This window comes from Chiloscyllium plagiosum, chromosome 29, assembly GCF_004010195.1.
Source record: "Chiloscyllium plagiosum isolate BGI_BamShark_2017 chromosome 29, ASM401019v2, whole genome shotgun sequence".
Taxonomy (NCBI): domain Eukaryota; kingdom Metazoa; phylum Chordata; class Chondrichthyes; order Orectolobiformes; family Hemiscylliidae; genus Chiloscyllium; species Chiloscyllium plagiosum.
The window spans coordinates 14,454,482-14,469,768 of NC_057738.1; the positions used below are offsets into that span (position 1 = coordinate 14,454,482).

A 15,287-nucleotide genomic window follows, 5' to 3' on the forward strand; every position below is an offset into this window, starting at 1 on the left:
TTTACTGTCAATGATCTAACTCAGACCAAATCCTGTTCATCCATCACCCCTGTACTCGCTGACCTACAATGGCTGCCAAATTAACCTTATCTGGAAAACGAATTCTCGTCCTTGTTTTTAAATCCTCTCCCTCTCTATTTTTGTTATTTCCTCCAGCCCCACAGCCCTCTTCAATATCCCTAGTTTTAATTGTTCCATCTTTGATTGCATTGTTTTCAGGTTCCTAGACCTTAAGCACTGGAATGCCCTGCTTAAACCTCTCAATTTCTCCTTCCTGTTTGCCTCCTTTAAAACAGTTCTAAAAATCTACCTCTTTGACTAAACCTTTAATCCTTTGACTAAATATTAACCAGTATTTTATTATGAGGGTCAGTGCCATTCTTATACAATGTTTCTGTGAAGCACTTCAGGGTATCGTACTACATTAAAAGGTGTTACATAAAAATAAGCTGCTTTTGAATACTGGAAAGTATGTTTCACATGTTACACAACATCTGTAAAAAAAGAACAAATCTGGTCTGTGACCTTTATGAGAACAGATAACACAGTTTTTTGTTCTCTCAACGAATATTGCCTGACTTGCTAACGATTGTTAACACGCTGTTTTTATTCCAGATCTGCTTTTGATTTCAGTCTACTTCTTTTTTAATGCTACTCTCAATCTTTTTTTAAAGGTGAAGCAGTCCTCTAAAATGCACGTGCAATGGTAATGTCCCGACAGTGCCGCACAGCTGGTCAAAGCACCCGATTTATTAATGATCCCAATGTGACTCTTCTAATTTTGGCATTGAGTTCATGTTATTAGCAAAGCAACATGCTCACTCTCGAGCAATCACTGTAATTTAGCTTTGCCCATCAGCTGCAGTACAAATTATGCAAGTGTTTGAGCCAATATGAAGGTATGACTGATGGATGCATGTGCAACAGGCAGCTTTATTTGTTATGATGGGATAGTAGGTTGTGTGAAAAATGAGGTACAATACATTGGCACTCATTTAACTTGGTAATGCTTTATACTTTCTGCACTTCAAAGTGCTTTCCCTACTGTTAATTAGGAATGACTGCATTCAGTATTTCACAATGAACCTCTTAACTAAATTAGAATGCTGGAGCTTCAGTATAACAACCATCATTTTCAACACAGACTCCATTATCAAAAGGTCCCTGACTTTAATGTAAATGAGATGGCCACTCAACAACATGGCTACACTGTCTGAGCAGCATATAGATAAAGGTGAAGTCTATGCAGTCCGCAGTTTATCTACCAATACCTTGTTGCCTAATCCCCTAAAGTCAATGTTCCTGAACAGCCCCCCTCGCACAACACTGTGCAATCCCTCCCACCATGACATGCCCATCACAGAGCAGTGATCCACTGCTGTTAACTGAGGGGGGGGGGGTGCTGCAATGGAGCCTCCTCAAATCTCATGAGTGGCAGTACCAACAAATGGGTGGCACTGTGGTTCTGTGGTTAGTACTACTGTCTCACAGTGCCTGTGACCTGGGTTCAATTCCACCATTGAGTGACTGTCTATGTGGAGTTTGCACATAGCCCCTGTGTCTGTGTAGGTTTCCTCTAGGTGCTCTGGTTTCCTCCCACAGTCCAAAGTTGGGTAGGTTAGGTTGATTGGCCATACTAAATTTCTCTTGGGAAATGTAGGGTTACAGAGAATGTGTAAGGGGTTGGGATGCTCTTTCGGGGATTGGGAACAGGTGGACTTGATGGGCTAAATGGCCTGCTTCCACAATGTAGGGATTCTATGAAAGGCAGAAAATGTGATTTACTTGATAATTTGGTGATCATTTCTCTGCATTAGCCCTTGAAATGGTTACTATATCCGAGCAAACCGAATTCCACATTATTTAACCAGATCAGTCAGGAGAGAGAAAAGGATAGTTTTAATGATGGAACATCAATGTGGATGGCATTACAGTACCACTGAGCTATTTTTGATGACTGGAGGAAGTTGTGGTAATGAAGTTTTCCACGCGTATTAATAATTCTTAATAGAAAGGGATATTGAATCAAGGAGAACAGGCCAGACGATTCTGGGTTGCTTGGAGGTTTTGCAAGCAAGTGAAATTGTATAGAAATGAGGAAGGACTAAACTCCCTATCATATTACTTTGGTTTCTTGTGCAGTCTACTGTTTTACTCTCCACTCTTACAGCCATGCTGTCACCTGCTCAGGTCATATTCTCTGGAGTTTTGCAACATAACACCTCTCCAACTTGCTTTTTCTCCAACCAAAATAGGGATCTTCTACAACCTCTTTGTATGGTTTAATGTCCACTTCTTTCATACATGACTCTGAAGTACCTCCCCTTTATTGTGAAATGGATGGATGTGTTATTAAAGTAGCCCATGTGAAGTTCTAGCTGACTGATAGGTTCATATACTGTTTACTGTTAAAGCTGAATAGAACAAACTACTTTGTTTTCTAATCAAAGTTAACACCAGTCTCCACCGTGTATGCTGGAGCTTTTAGGTCATCAAGAATTTAAACTAGGCTTGTCAAAGAAAATTGATCTTCCATTGTGTTTGACAACTACCAATAGTTAAACTGAAACTGGTGACTGTGACTAAGGAAAGGTTTTACAAATGGTAAGTTTGTATGATCGCTCAATTAGGTTATTGTGCTACCATTACGCTACAATTTACAATTTACATAAATTATATGTATGAAGGGATTGAAGGTATGGTAGCTAAATTTGCTGATGACACAAAGATAGGTCAGTTGTGAAGAGGACGAAAGAAACTCACACAAGGATGCAGATCGGTTAAGTGAGCAGGCAAAGACCGGTAAATGGAGTACAATGTGGAAAAGTGTAAAATTATCTATTTTGGGACAAAGAATAAAAAACAAGCATATTACCTAAATGGTGAGAGGTTATGCTGTCTGTAATGCAGAAAGATCATGGTGTCCTAGTACATGAATCACAGAAGGTCAGTCTGCAGGTACAGTAAGTATTCAGGAAAGGAAAAAGATTGTTCTGGTTTCTTTTAAGGGGAATTGAATGCAATAATAGAAACGTTATGGTTCAGTTATACAGGGCATTGGTGAGACTATCTGGAGTATTGTGTACAATACTGGTCACCATACTTATGGAAGAATGCTAATCCATTGGAAGCAGTTTAGGGAATGTTTACTAGACTAATACCTGGAATTGGTGGATTGCCATATGAGGAAAGGCTGGACAGGTTAAAACTCGACAGGATATTAGAAGAATCAAATGTAACTTAGTTGAAGGAGATAAGAGCCTGAGGAGACTTGACCGGGTGGATGTCAAAAGGATGATTCCTTGTGAGGGAGAATCTAGAACTAAGGATCATAGTTTAAAAATAAGGTCTCACCCATTTAAAACAGAAATAAGGAAATGATGTTTCTCTCAGAGGGTTATGGGTCTTTGGAATTCCCTTCCTCAAAAGGCAGTGGCTGAAGAATCTTTAAGTATTTTTAAGGCAGAAGTAGAGGGATTCTTGAATATCATGGGGATAAAAGATTATCAAGGATATAAAGAAATGTAGAGTTGACTTTAAATTCAGATAAGTCATCATCTTATTGAATGGTGGAACAGACTCATAGGGCTGAGTGGCCAATTCTTGTTCCTTGTTTAAAAACCGAAAAAACTGCAAATGCTGTAAATCAGAGACAAAAATAGAAATTGCTGGAAAAGCTCAGCAGGTCTGGAAGCATTTCTGGAGCGAAATCAGAGCTAATGTTTCAGGTCAAGTGACCATTCCTCAGTTCTGTTCAGCTGCAGCACCTTCAACCCAAATCCAAAACCACTTGAAGCTCAGACACACAGCAATTCTTGTGTGTACTCACCCAGAATTGAGTTCCATGTTGCTATTAATTCCTTATCTGAAGAGGTCAAGAAAATGGGTCTTTCACTTAACACCAAGAAACCTAAGGAATTCTTTCAACCAAAATCCTATTAAAATTTGTCGATTTTCTGTATCTTGAGAGCGTTCTCTCAACGAAGACAGATATTTATCACAAAATTTAACATTGCCTCCAACGTGTCAGTTCAACCTTCAGCCAACTGAGCAAAACAGCATTTGAGGTCAGGATTTCAACTCTGTGACTAAGACCATGCTTTACCAAGCAGTGCCCACAGTCCTGTAATTTTTGGCAACTTTGACAACTTACAACAAGCACCAAGTATCACCAGTAGTGCCTTCATAAAGTCCTCAAACTCCAGGGGCAAGAAAGGAGATCCAAAAACATTGCCCTTTCCCAAGCTAATTTGACAAACATTAAGCTACTAATCACTCAAAACCAGCTCCACTGGGCAGGAAATGGTGCTCACTGGTCTGTAAATTAAGGAGAGGCAGAGATAGCATGGAGAGCCAACAGCATTTTAGGGAGGTCTAAAACCAGAGGGCATAGATTTAAGGTGAGAGGGGAGAGCTAGGAAAAGGTTCAGAGGGACAATTGTTTCATACAGAGGGTGGTGATTGCCTGGAATAGGCTGACAGAGGTAGTGGTGGAAGCGAGGGCAATTTTGTCATGTAAGAAACATTTAGAAAGATGAATGAATGGGATTGGAATGGAGTGACCTGGACCAAATGCAAGCAAATGGGACTAGTTTAATTGTGAAAACTGGGTGGCAAGGGCAAGTTGGGCCGAAGGGCCTGTTTCCATGCAGCAGACTTCCATGACTCTATGATTCTGTATGCCTGACAACTGACTCCTAAAACAACTGCTCTGTTTGAAATATAAAAGTTGAAATGACCTCAAAATATGCCTAAAGAAGTCAAACATTCCCATGAGCTCATGGAAGACCTGGCATGTGTCTGACCAAAATGGAAAAAGCTCACATTTGGAGAAAGTCTGCTGGAAACATGCAGAGGAAATGGTGGGAAGCACACAATCTTCAAAAAACCCATCAACCCAGCCCTTCAACCCAGCCCTTCAACCCAGCCCTTCAACCCAGCAAACTGTCCCATATCTGGCAGAATGTACAAGATCACACATTGATCTTATCAGTCATCGCAGAACCCAGCAAACCCGAATGAATGCAAGTCATGCATGATCCCCAGGGTCTGCTCAGGAAGGAGAAGAACCATTGCCAAACCATAGCTGGCTTTAGCTGTTGCACTACACCCATTTTCATGAGTAATAATTGTTTGTACTTGCCAATAGCTCTTACATTGTAAGTATATGTATATCATATAGAGTAGCAGCAAGAAAAACAGAAAGTGACAAAGAAACTTAGCAGGTCTGACAGCATTTCAAATGAAACAATTAACATTTCCAATCCAATACGATTTGTTTGCTTATTATAAAACTCAGATAATTAAAAACTGATTCTGCAGTATTTGCAATACGTCCCTCTCATGTGAGTTACAATCAATACCAGTCTCATGGATGCTGCACATGTAAAATCATGTTCTATCATTGATTGAAGAAACAAAGGTTATTATACAGAGATCTGGGTATTTCCTTATTCTTGAACTTTGTATTAGGCCGACACAAACTAAAGAATAAATAGCCATCCTATAGAACGTAGACACATGCGATAAAGTGACTATCCTAAGACACCTTAAATTAAGGTTACAAGGGATTTGCCAGTATTATGTAAGAACCCAATATACCCTCTGGATAGTAAACTCTCCTGTACCATGTATTCACTTCTTTCATTGCTGTGAAACCATTCCTCTTTGTTAAAGTACATGGATTGAAATCTGTTTGACTACAGAACCATATCATTATTGACTGCATTCAAAAATCCTTAAGAAATAGATTTGCCTTTTCTGCCCTTTCTAACTTAATTGCAGAGATGTGAATGGAGAAACTAGTGCTGACTACAGATGTAACATTTGTTTTCACTAGCATCACATCCCTTCATGTTGACACCTACTTCCTCACTAAAATTAGTGAGGCGACAAATACTGGCCTCTATTGTTTGAAGAGATTGTTCAATTTATTTTTTCAAGAATGTTTGTGAAAATACACATTAACACATTTTCAGCTAATGAGCAAAATGTGTGATTGTATATTCTCAGATTGTCAACTGTCAGATATACATTATTTGTTGATCTGTCAATCAGTCTTTCTTATGCTGCTTTTCAATCATATATTGGTAACCTGCTCAGAACAATTCTACCCCAGAATTTGCTTTAGATAAAGATTTCAATTCATTTAACTGGATGGATAAATTAAGCTGCAACATGTTCCTGGAATACATAATTACCTTAGCCATCGCAGCAGCTTTATAGCATAAAGTCACTCAGATGTCTGGCCTTAGTTCTGGACCTTGCTTTTCTACAAAAGAAGCAATCACAAATCGTATTAATGTATTTTACATTGCTCTGATTGGCCACAGTAATAGCCATGACTAAATTAGACAGTTTACTGCATTGAAATAAATAAATATCAGTGTGATTTTGCTGCCTCATTGTTCATAGCTGGAGCAATCACCCTCCTTTTTTTCAGACAGAAGTCATTCTACATCAAATTTGCTGTGCATTATACAAAAATAATCGAATTTCTGGTAGCAAAATTGCAATAACTGCAGCTGAGAAAACAATGGACACCAGAGGGGAGCCAAATTGCATAATTGCCAAATGCTTTTCTAGGCTGCTTTCAGTTGTGCTGTCTATGTTATTTTTTGAGGTTATATTTTACTTAAAATTTACACCAATTGCTTCTTAAATTAACATTTAATAATGATTTCTGAAATTTTAATTCATGGTAGACTTCCCTACTCTAAAACATTCTTTCCCTCCTTCATGTAGCAAATCAGCAGCTTTTAACTTAAGCAAATATCCTGATGTAAAATTAATGCTGCAATCTGAACCACGGGTGAGTCAGTAAGAATTAAGTGCAGATTTGTAAATCTGAAAATGGGTGGAATTGAATACCCTCCTCAGAAGTGGCAAGTAATATTTAATCGGACAGGAAGGTGGCAGGTACAGAGCCTGTTACTTTCCCATCTCTCTGCCAATTCATTCTGGGATGGCAAGGCTTGTGGATGGTCTTCCCAACCCATCATGCATTGAGGCCTGTGAACTAACATTACCGCCTGCTTAAAGGCTTCATCCCACTGCTATTAGTATTAACATGGCGATGGGAGAGGGAAGGGGTGCTACATACCGAAAACCTTTTTAAAAACCCTATTGGCAGTGTTTGTGGGCTTCTGGTGGAGAGTCCCTCATTTGAAGCCACTCAGTGGCTGGTTAAGGGTCCCAACAATGAAAAAGAAAACCACATTACATTCTTTCTGATGACAGTCATGTGACCAGTTGTGTTATGACCCACAATTAGTATGTCAGTACACCTTTAAAACACATGCCCAGGACATCGTTAATGTCTCATAGCATGTGACCTGAGGGTATAAAGATCTTAGACTCCATCTTAACTTGGACTACTTGAAGCATGAAATGCTATTGGATATGTGTTATTGTAATCAATTATATTAATGTTAACCTGGCCATGCATATTGTGAATGTAATATTTGTATATATTGATGCATTATAATATAAATCTGTTGGATCCTTCAATATCATGTTATGTGGGATAACATTAGCATTGTTACAACAGATAAAGAGATTAACCTCCACCTTGTGGCCAACCATATCTCATTATCACACGCCTGTGACCTCGCTCCCTTAGTGATACTTCACCTCAGAAGGGTACATTTCCAACAACAGCTAATGCCTCCGATGCCATTGTGAAGCCGATCCCAGCTGCTGGTCTCTGATTGGCTGGCAGTTCTCAGCAGGTAGGAATTCAGCTCCTGGGGTCTTTGATTGTGAGGAAGACCCACTGCTGACCAGTTAAATGCCTGATTGGCACTTTATTCAATGGGCCTTCACAGAAGGAGGTAATACGAGGCTCTGAACTGTCAGCCAGTTGACAGGCAAGACCCCGTTAAAAACCTCCTAAAAGACCAGTTTCCCCACCAAGCAACTTAAACTCTGGTCAGGTTTAGTCACCTAGTCTCTCAATTTATCTTGCAGGTTTTTCTCACATGATCATAAAACTGAAACATCCAGAACTTACGTTTGAAAAAAAAAGAAATGCTGATCATTTATAAAATCCCCAAAGTAAAATAATTAATTCATGATGATAACTCAGTGCTTGCTCTATGAGCAGGATCATCCCACATCCTAGTCTCTATTTAAAAACAGATTAGATTAGATGGCTGTGTACAGTGAGGAGGGATTGCAATATTTGATGGACAATTCCACATCTGCGAGACCAATTTTACAGAATTGGTTGAATATTGAATTAGTTGACTTGCCTTTTTGCAGAGAAAGTACATATTCAGAAACAGATTTAAGGTGATTTGCAAAAGAATCAAAGGAGGTTTGAGATTTTTTTCCTTTAAAATATAGCTAGTTGTTATAATCCGGATTTCAATTTTTGAAGAGCTTATGGAAGTAGGCTCAATAATAGCTAGCAGAAGACAATAAGAAAAGCAGTTGAAGGAAAATAATGCTGGAAACATGGAAAAAGCACAGAAAGTGGGATTGATTGCATGTTCTTTCAAAGAGCCAGTGTAGACACAAAGGGTAAATTAATTCCTTCATTGCTGTGTCATTCTATGATTTTCTGTAAAATGAAAAACTTGCATTTATATAGCACCTTCAATAATCTTAGACTATGCCATAATTTCACAGCCGATGAGGTACATTTCAAGTTTAATCACTGTTGTGGTGCAGGAAATGTAAGTTATACAAGCATTGAGTTACTTTCAGTGTATTACAGCATAAAGTTCGCTTCACACTATCATGCCATTTGGGATTGGGCCAACTACTTCATCTCATGGCTGTTTCTGTAAACAGATCAAGGCCTGAATATTGTCTTCCAATAATGGCACTAATCAGTGCCTGTGTCAATGTAATATCTGGTCTATTGTGTTCTGATGTTGTTTCAAAGACAATAACACAGCACTTGCAAATCTGCTCACAATATTCAGAGACAATTTTAGACATTTTCTAATCAACCCTGTTCAGAGATGTTCTTACACACCCTTGGAGCAGATGAGACAATACCACTGTGTATCAGGAGCCAAAGAGGCAATTTCAATGTTTGTAACCTCATCAGATGTCCAATTAATTGTAACAAAACATATTGAATCTAATAGTGTGGTCAAAGTGTGGGGAAAACATTGAAGTGGGTTGCTTGTTTTTTCTTCACTGCTTGCTTCTCAGGCTGCGTTTCAAAGACTGCAGCTGGGATTTGTGTTTGAGTTCAACATTCAGCTGCTGGCTGATGTGAGTATTGTTCTCTATGGAAGGTCGGATTTCATCATCACCTGTAAGAATTGCAAAAGGTTTCATGCCTCCAAGTGCAATTGCTGCTTCATCTGTGTTCATAACAAGATGGGGATACTGCTCTCAGTGGGAGACACAGCTTCCATTGAGGAGGAGAGGGAGCAGGAGAATGAAAAGGACATGGAGAAGATGCTCAGGACCAAGAGCCAGCTGAATTGATTGACATTGTTTCAGCTGCACAAGATGGGGAGGCTGCAGAGAACGGGATGCTTCAGTCTCACAGGAATTCTCAAAAGCCCCATGCATTTAACCTTGACTACAGGGTTAGATTGACTTACTTACAAATGTTGGAGACACAGTAACTGAAGAGATGCAGACCCTCATGATCCACAGTGAGATCCCTCCATGATAGCTCAGCTGGAAAAATTACATCTAATCATATGGGAACCATCCAAAGCTGCTAGCGCTGATGGTAATGATTGGCCTGAATTACCACTGCTGCATGTGGTGACCTAGTAACATAGTATTCTGCCCATATCAGTGTAAAGTTCATTACTGATTACTGATAAAAACAAATAAGACAGAATACAAGAAGGAGAAAGAGATGGTGTGGTGTAAAGATAACAATCTCCCAACATCAGAAAAAATCAGGAAATTCAGGAAGCAAGGAGGAGGGCACACCCCTACATACGTGAAGGGAGCTGAGGTGGTGATCGATGAGAGCATCAAGTTCGTAGGAGTTACAGTCACCAAAAATCTGCCCTGGACCACCCACGCTGATGCAAAGGTCAAGAAGGCACAACAATGCCTCTTCTTCCTTGGGAGACTAAGGAAATTCAGCGTGCTTGTGAGAACTCTCACCAACATTTACAAATGCACCCCAGAAAGCATTCCATGTGGATACATCATGGCTTGGTATGGCAACTGCTCTGCCTAGGACTACAAGAAACTACAGAGAGTTGTAAACATAGCCCAGGCCATCACACAAGCCAACGTTCCAACCACTGACTCCATCTATACTTTCCACTCCCTCAGAAAGGCATCCAATATCATCAAAGACCCCTCCCACATTTTTTTTAGATTAAATTCCCTACAGCGTGGAAACAGGGCCTTCAGCCCAACTAGTCCACACCGACCCTCCAAAGAGTAACCCACCCAGACCCATTCCCCCTAACTAATGCACCTAACTCTATGGGCAATTTAGCATGACCAATTCACCTAACCAGCACATCTTTGGACTGTGGGAGGAAACCCACGCAGACACGGGGAGCTTGTGGAAACTCCACACAGACAGTCACCCGAGCCTGGAATCGAACCTGGGACCCTGGTACTGTAAGGCAGCAGTGCTAACCACTGAGCCACCGTGCCGCCCCAGCTCAGTTATAATGTCTTGCAACTTCTGTCAGGCAGAAGATACAAAAGCTTAATTAGATATACCAACAGGTTCAAGAACAGTTTCTTCCCCACTGTTATTAGACTCATGAATGGACCTCTCAAATTTCAAATCTAATGTTGATCTTGCTTTATTGTACATCTTCTTTGTTGCTGATTGTTGTATTCCTTGCGTTGGTTTATCACTCCATGGTCTTTGTATGGTATGATCTGCCTGTACTGCATGAAAAACAAAACTTTTCATTGTACATGTGACAATCATAAATCAAATCAAATCAAAATGTAGATTGTTAGGGCAATATGTAGCCTTTATCTCGAATCCCAACAGTTAACGCAGTGATAGCAGGATTCCCAAGGATTCAGGGCTTGTTTGACTACATCCATATCACCAACAATTCTCCACCAGGGCAGCCCTGCACGGTTATTAAGAGAAAAGTCTACCTCTCTGTAAATTTGGCAATTAGTATGTTACCACAACCAAAGCACAATGTAGGTATGTCCAGGTACCCAGGCAGCAGCTAGGTCTCCTACAGTTTGAGGAACTCAGAGGTGCCAGATATTTTTTTCTGGACCTGATGCCTTAGAAGATAGGGTAACAAGGGCTACCCCAGAAAAAATCATATAATACTTGTCAACGCTCCTCAGATTGGTGTGAAGTAAAAGTACAAAGAGCCATGGCATAATTGGGATTATCATTCAGCAGATAATGGGTCTGTTGAAGTTTTGGTTTTGTTATCTTGACAGATCATGAGGAGCTCTGCAGTACACAGTGTCTATACTAACCACTACCGTGCTACGCTCTACACCATCCAGAGGGAATGCCCTGGAGAAAAAGGAACCACTGGGCACTCGCGCAGCTCCTGATGAAGACATCTCTGAGGATGTGGACAGGTGCACAGCCAATAAAAGGGAGAAACTTGATATCTGTGAGTCACGTGAGGCATTAATACTGCATCACTTTCAGTGGGTCACACAGTCAAAGCCTCTAAACAGCCTGTAGCCCAGCTGCATTCTTGCCATTCCTCCTCCCCTGAAAACTCGCTCCACATTTTGGCACGCAATTAACATTGCCAGCCATCAGCCCTATTTTATCTTAACTCAACCTCCACTGAACAATCTTTGCGGGCTTCACCAACACATTTTCCACCCAAAATTAAACCGCTGGAACAGAAAATCTAGTATCAATTGTGCAATTGTACATTCGAAACTGTGCCTCTCTCCTGGCTGCTCTGGCCTGTTGCTGCCCCCTCGCATGTAGCTGCAATGGAGGGGCTGCTGATCTGTTTGCCCCTTGCCCTGGAAGACTTCAGGAGGCATCTTCTGCTTGGCCTGAGGCTGAGGACGCATCTGCGGCACAATACTCCTGATAGTGGCAAGGCAGTCACAGGGACACTCTAGGTTGGCAATGGCAGAGGGATGGAGGAAAAGCTGTAGCCATCAGAAGTGCCCCTTTCTTTCCAGAGAGGGATCAGGAGCTGAATGCAAGAATCCAAGCTCCAATTCCTCCCGTTGGCTTGGCTCTGGGCCTTGAGTACAGAGACATTGCGATGCTTTTGCAGTTGGTTGGCTCTGCCCTTGCAAGGCAGTAGCTAACTTTCCCAAAGGGGCAGAGAGTACTCCAATGAGTGGGTTATTACATTGCTCATGGCCTGACCTCCAAGGTCCTTGCCAGAACATGTACATACTCAGGCTACTCCAACACATCTCCACCAACCTTGCATTACACATCCAGCTGTCTTATGAACAACTCCAAAAGCTCATCATCTAGTTGGAACTCAGTCTCAGGCTCACCTCCAGCAATCCTCTGACTACCTGACGCCAGCTCCATCATACATTCTGACAACTGGATGGACTATTGTGACATGTCCTCTTGCACCTCAGAGGTTACAGTCAGTCTGTCACACCTCACTTGAATAATGCATTAGAAATTGAGCCCTGCTATTCCTAGGGTCATCACATAAGATAAAGATTTTAAAGTTTATACAAACATTATTCAATGTACCTATTTTCCAGACACAGAAAGCACAGATCAGGCTTCTGTACTTAATGAAAATTATTATTTATTACAATTAATAAGATTCTAGCTACAAGTAAACAGTGAAAATATATTGACATGCAACTGGATTAGTTAAAACTCTAATTCCCTTAGAACTTGCCCTTACTCACAAAGATAGAAAGACACAAACAGGAAGAAAAAAAGTGAGTGTTATGGATGAAAGAAAAACTGGGAAAGCCCTGTTCACAGGATCTATTGAGATGACTTTTGTACTGATCAGAATGCTGCTTGTCTCAGATTTGCAGAAGGCACAGGGTGGCTCACACTCACTAAAGGTCTCCGATTTCTAAATTAAAAGTCACAGCTTACAGCAACTACTCAGGCACAATTAATTTATTTCCGCAGATGGTGGAAATAGGAAGGCTTCCCAATTTTGTTCATAGCCCCAAACTGATCAGCATTTTGAGCACGCCTTTGTCACTGATAACTGATCATTGCTCCACAGTCCATTCAGCTACTTATTGCTGGCTGAATCCCCATTTGTACACACCCTTGGCTCCAGCTCCATCTGCACCTTCTCCTACTTCTGTGCCAACCAGCAGCTGTGTAAACAGTACTTACAATGAGTATCAGGTTATTTACTCTTCGTATCATGCAACAATTCTTCAGTAATCCTTGACTGTAAAGCAGTTCCTTTCCCATTTCAGTCCACAATTAAATACACAGAAAAATAAAAATACATAATCTGTACAGTTTTCTTGGGGCTAATAGCTAGAAAAGTTCACTTGTACAGGAAATAAAAGGAGGGAAGGTTATGGCTGTAATCCATATTCATGGTTATTGTAAGTATGCATTATTCCACAATGACAACACCTGGAAGCAGACTGAGGTATTTCTAAGTGTTTACATTTCATAACTTCTATCATGCACATACTCTTAAATCAACAACTTATTAGAATGCTGAAAATCACAAGTAAATAAAGCGTTACCCAAATGAGCAACACACAGCATTCCTTTAACCTTCTTAGCAGTTACCTCCGTCAATTGCAATGCAAGTCCCTCGCAATCTCAACAGTTAATTGTCTTCCTCCAAATTTGCCTGTTCCATTGGTGCAGCTTCAGTTATATAGAGAAAGCTCCAGCATTTCCTTCTCAACAGCCATGAGAATGGCCTGGTCAGGCATTCAGCCTCCTGTCTGGCTCCTCTGCATGAAATTGTGTGCCCTCTTCTCCTACAGTGAAGTGTGATAGTGTGGAGATATATATTCTGAGGGACTCTTAGTTCAGCTCAGTGCCAGAGACATCATGCCTTCTACAATGTGTCAATTGATTGGACCACTCTCCACCAATGTTGGTGGCCATCAATTGACATACCAGCTATTAACTGGTCTTTTAATGCTTTATTGTGCCTGCTGGTTAGGCAGAGGTGGGAGTCAGTACAACATTTATTTCTGGATCACAATCCCATCACCGTCAGGTCCCTGAAATCCCACAGGAACACTCTCAGTCTCCTATCCAGTCTCCTTTAAAGCACAATAACCATTACCACCTCTCACACCCAGCCCAATCCCTAACTGACTAGTAGGTTAGGCCACAAAAGGGTTGTGGAGTCAAACAGCAGTCACATACTAAACTTTCAGAAATAGAATGCTTCTGAATCTTTGTCACAAAATCAAAATGCTGGAAATGTCTATCAGATAAATCAGCAACTGATAGAGAAAACAGTTAATCATCATGAGGACTGCCTAATTCTAAAAGAGGGGAAAATCAGGAGGAAATCAAGGTTACAATAGCAAGATAAAATTATTTGAAATAATGTCCTGCAAATAATGATAGTGAATATTGTGTTACACTTTGACCATCTTGTGGCCCATTTTCCTTTCTGACAGTCCTGACGAAAGATCCCACCCTAGCCAAGAGCAAATCTTTCTCTTTCAGCCGTCAGAATTTCATCTCTGATTTGCAGCATCTTTTATAATCGATTCCCTAAATCAATTAGCATGTGCAGATCTTTTTAATCAACCTGCTCACACTGTTATAACATATTAGGCAAAGCATAACTAAACTCATTAGATTTCATGGAGAGAACGCCATTGAACTCAACAAAAACAACACTTCGTCAATTTCTAGTAAGATTCATCCCAAGATGTTCTGTAATTGTCTTTTTGAGTTTTCCTAAAACGAACTCCATTTATTAATACTGCTACTTTATTGATAAATTGTCCTTTTCTCATTGACACAAGTGACAGTGCTTTGCAGTTACCCCATCAATCGCTATTCACTGTGATCACAACCTGGAAACGTATAAAAACACAGCTATCAAACTCAGTAAATATAGCAATTTCATTGGAAAAAATCATAATGTGGAAGTGTCAATATTGGACTGGGGTGGACAAAGTCAGAAGTCATATGCCAACAGGTTTATTTAAAATCACAAGCTTTCGGAGTGCTGCTCCTTTGTCAGGTGAAGTCTGAATCACACTACACCTGATGGAGAAGCAGCGCTCAAAAAGCTTGCGATTTTAAATAAACCGTTTGGACTTTAACCTGGTCCCAAGTCATAGAGTCATAGAGATGTACAGCATAAAAACAGACCCTTCGGTCCAACCCGTCCACGCCGACCAGATATCCCAACTCAATTTGGTCCAACCTGCTAGCACCCGCCTCATAT

At 40.6% G+C, this 15,287-nt stretch overlaps 1 long non-coding RNA gene across 1 annotated transcript in view; it reads right to left on the reverse strand.

The window, feature by feature from the left end:
* LOC122564282 overlaps window positions 1-7,715 on the reverse strand; it is a 139,633-nt gene extending 131,918 nt beyond the window's left edge. Inside the window, exons 1-2 of the long non-coding RNA XR_006315855.1 lie at window positions 7,633-7,715; window positions 6,201-6,271 (exon numbers count right to left, since the gene is read on the reverse strand). This is a non-coding gene — a long non-coding RNA (uncharacterized LOC122564282). The remainder of the gene's footprint in view (window positions 1-6,200; window positions 6,272-7,632) is intronic.
* Between the last annotated feature and the right edge of the window lie 7,572 nt (window positions 7,716-15,287).